At 35.2% G+C, this 4,064-nt stretch overlaps 1 protein-coding gene and 1 long non-coding RNA gene across 3 annotated transcripts in view; both read left to right on the forward strand.

Annotated features, from left to right (window-relative positions):
• The window catches only part of LOC116846141 (N-alpha-acetyltransferase 80), a 91,429-nt gene that overhangs the window by 84,376 nt on the left and 2,989 nt on the right, over positions 1-4,064 (forward strand). The gene's annotated exons all lie outside the window — the stretch shown is intronic.
• The window catches only part of LOC116846144, a 4,145-nt gene continuing 933 nt past the window's right edge, over positions 853-4,064 (forward strand). The window contains exon 1 of the long non-coding RNA XR_004378404.1: positions 853-2,643. This is a non-coding gene — a long non-coding RNA (uncharacterized LOC116846144). The remainder of the gene's footprint in view (positions 2,644-4,064) is intronic.

Here is a 4,064-nt window from a genome sequence, read left to right on the forward strand (position 1 = left end):
TGAAACCATACTTGGCATGTTCTTTCCGATGGAGCATAATTGCCATAAGCTTCGAAAAGCAATTTATGAGCTGCAGCTGCAGTTTTTTTCAAGTCAAAGTAATGAAGCAGCACATGTCGAAAAAACAACTTATCACGTTCCATATTTAATCAAAAGAAAAAATAGCACTGCTCGCTTAAATGAATCTCTTCGCACTGAATTTTGTTGACAAATGTCTAACCTCTAAAATGCAGCCAGTTTCAGATGTCAAAATAAATTACACCTACAACTAACGTCATCTAACTGTGAGCCGCAGGAACTAAGTTTACCACCTAATATATCCATATAAAAGGACATCACTTTGAGCATCTTCTATGAAATAAGAATCATTGTTTTACTCTTTTATTTAAGAGATGTTGAGACAAACAGTCGCAGAGTCAAGATGAAGTTGAAGGTCACAATCCGATGTCCCCCTCCGAACCCAACAACTTTTGTAAGGGTTATTTGGATTGGTAGCTCCCCGACAAGATATGTATTCAGGTGTGTAATTTCAAATATTTTGTCCTTGAAATAACCTCTGAAGGTCATTCCAAAGAAGAGCCTCAAGTACTCATCTAAACGTAAAATTTTGCGCTCTTTCCGAATCTGGGGTCAAAAATAGGGGTTTCTATTTAAAAATTCGATTTGACCTTCAAATGACCTTGAAGGTCAAGGTCAAGGTAAAATTGAAAATCACCATCCGACGTCCCCCTCCGAACCCAACAACTTTTGTAAGGGTTATTTTCGAATTGGTTGCTCCCCTGATGAGATATTCAGGTGCGTAATTTAAAATGGGACACTCCATGTGTATATATATATATATATATATATATATATATATATATATATATATATATATGTGTGTATATATATATTGTTTTTGTCACATATTCCTATTTATTTTTGCACATATTTTCATTTCGTAAAAATATTTGTAATGCCATACAACCAATACAACGTAAGCTTTGCAGGAAAATGTCAATGTTCTGTTGGTAAAGTTTTCAGTTTCAACATCCCCTTAATATAAACTTATAACTTTATATTATAGATCGTTAAAATCGTTCGAACATCCACTGTTGCACTAAGAATAAAAAAAATATATGCTTTTTAATAATGAAGGTGATTTTGAAAGCGTCGTTGCATTCGTTGACTCTACTATTCATGATGATTAATAAAACTACTAAGTGCTTTCAGATAAATATAATTATCAAATAGAACAAAAAGAAACAGAATTAATCATAAAAACAAGCAAAACAAACGATTTAGCATATTATGTTTTTAGACAGAACTTTCGTACTTTTAATTGAAAAATTACATAATTAGTATATTTATATTTATTTATGAGTATAAACGAGTAAATATAAAGTAATAGTAACTTTATATTAATGTTATAATTTCCCACTTAAAAATTTAAGTGCGATGTAACATATGATATACATAATATACATTGTTGAACGGAAAATTATAAGATTAATGTAATGTTATTGTAACTCAATTTACTAGATGATTAATAGGTAATGCTAGGTAATTAATAGATATTACTAGGTAATTAACAATTTGCTAATGTAAATTAGATGTACAGATAATTTCAACTGAGCATAAGTTAAAAGCGTATTTGAATGTATTTAATTTTTCTCAACAAAATTACTGTCATATAAAATTCTATATAATTCTATATAAAATAAAATTCATATAAAATTCTATATAATTCTCATCAAAAATTATTGTCGTATAATAGTCCCCTCCGTGCCGTGAAATTTTAGTTACACAAATTTTCCTCTGGATCATATAGATTCGATATTTGTATGGTAATAGTTACTGTTCTACTCTGTATATAAAATATATATATTGGGTTGGCTAATAAGTCCGTGAGGTTTTTTACTTATAAATGATCAATTATTATTTTTATAGAAGCTAATAACTTTAATCAATTATGTATTGGACGTTGTTATCTACTATCTTTTGCCATCTTTTAGCTTCATAATTCCTCGTTCAAAGAACTTCCTGTCTTTCTCGGCAAAAAACTGTTCTAAGTGTCGTTTGACAGCTTCCTCAGAAACGAAGTGCTTTCCATTAGTTACATCCCGTAACTAATGGCCCCCGTAGGGCCTGACGTACCTTTACATTGCATAAAGACCGATTACTTATCCGACCGGGTTAAAAGTTAAAAGTTAAAAGTCAAATATACAAAAGGAACACGTAGATCTCGAGCCTTACGAAAGAATCATGAATCATACCACCTACAATTACGCATGTCCATATATGGCCTGATCGAACATTTCCCGAATTTCTATTTTTTCTCATCAATCCGAGCCTCATCTTTGTTACTAAGCAAGATATCTCCAACGAATCCGGTAACTGCTATCCACGAAATTTCCCATTTTCCGAAACTATAAAAAGTCTGATCCGTATGACTTCTGGGTTCATTCACTTATTATCAATACGACGTCTAGCAGTATCACTTCTGTAATTTTTATTGTCATTACGACGTCTACAAGTATCACTTCTGTATTCAATCATTTGTCACTACGACGTTTACGAGTATCACTCAAGAGTCAGAATCGAAGGAAGCAACTAACTCAGGAGATCCAGGACCATCCATTTCTCTCCTTGCACACACTAACAGTAAGTTATTGTTTTATTATCCGGTTTTCCGCGTCTCAATTTCGAATAAGTCCGGACAGATATATCTTTACTTTGTCGAAAACTCAATCGCAATAATTTCGGTGGACATTAATTATCGTCCAGAATTCTGAAATCAGTATGTCCTCCAATAATCCTGAACATTAACGCCCATCCTCACCCCATACACTCATGCACATACTCATACACACACACACACACACACACACACACACACACACACACACACACACACACACACACACACCAGCACATTGTAATTATAAATAAATCGTATGTTATTTCTTTTATAAAGAAACATTAATTTCTTTTTACCCGTCCTCTCCTATTATCGTTCAAGGTCCAGTCCCGAGTAAAGAGATTCAGTTCTCTGACTCAAAATCGGACCGCTCGCCGTACGTCGTCGGGCTAGTAAAGTGACCCTTCTGGTCGTTGACTAGTTCTTCCTATACCAGGTCTGTAAATATGAAACCGGAATTTGCCCATAGATGGCCCTAGCTGTCAATGTAGTTACCGTCAAACCGCGTCATTGACGCCATTTCCTTGTTGACATCTCTGACAAAAATTTTCAACTTACAACAATACAAGTTTCATACAACAGCATAGTTTGTAATAGCGTTGAACATGTCGAATTTTGTGCCTGGAAACTACGATTTGCGGACAGCATTGATTTTCTGTTACCATTTGAAGAAAACTGCTGCAGAATCGCATCGAATGCTTGTCGAAGCTTACGGTGAGCATGCTCTTGGTAAATCACAGTGCTTTGAGTGGTTTAAAAAATTCAAAAGTGGCGATTTTGACGTGAGAAACGAAGAACGTGGAAGACCATCGAAAAAGTTTGAAGACAGCGAATTGCAAGCATTGTTGGATGAGGATGACACTCAAACGCAACAACAACTCGCGGATCAATTAAATGTGACACGAGAAGCCGTCTCCATACGTTTGAAAGCCATGGGAAAGATCCAGAAGATGGGAAAATGGGTTCCACATGAACTGAATGAAAGACAGCAGGAAAACCGAAAAACCACTTGCGAAATGCTGCTCGCCAGGTACAAAAGAAAGTCATTTCTCCATCGAATTGTGACTGGCGATGAAAAGTGGATATATTTTGAGAATCCTAAGCGTAAAAGATCATGGGTAACTCCAGGCGAACCATCGACATCGACTGTAAGGCCAAATCGCTATGGTCGGAAGACAATGCTCTGTGTTTGATGGGATCAGAGGGGTGTGATCTACTATGAGCTGCTAAAACCTGGTCAAACCATTAATACTGAACGCTACCGACAACAAATGATCGATTTGAATCAAGCTTTGCGTGAAAAACGACCAGAATATAAAAAAAGGCAACACAAAGTGATTTTGCTTCATGATAATGCACCATCACACACAGCAAAACTGGTCAA

This window comes from Odontomachus brunneus, unplaced genomic scaffold (genome assembly GCF_010583005.1).
Source record: "Odontomachus brunneus isolate Ranch 3 - 2012 unplaced genomic scaffold, Obru_v1 Obru_scaffold_061, whole genome shotgun sequence".
NCBI classification, from domain to species: Eukaryota; Metazoa; Arthropoda; class Insecta; order Hymenoptera; family Formicidae; genus Odontomachus; species Odontomachus brunneus.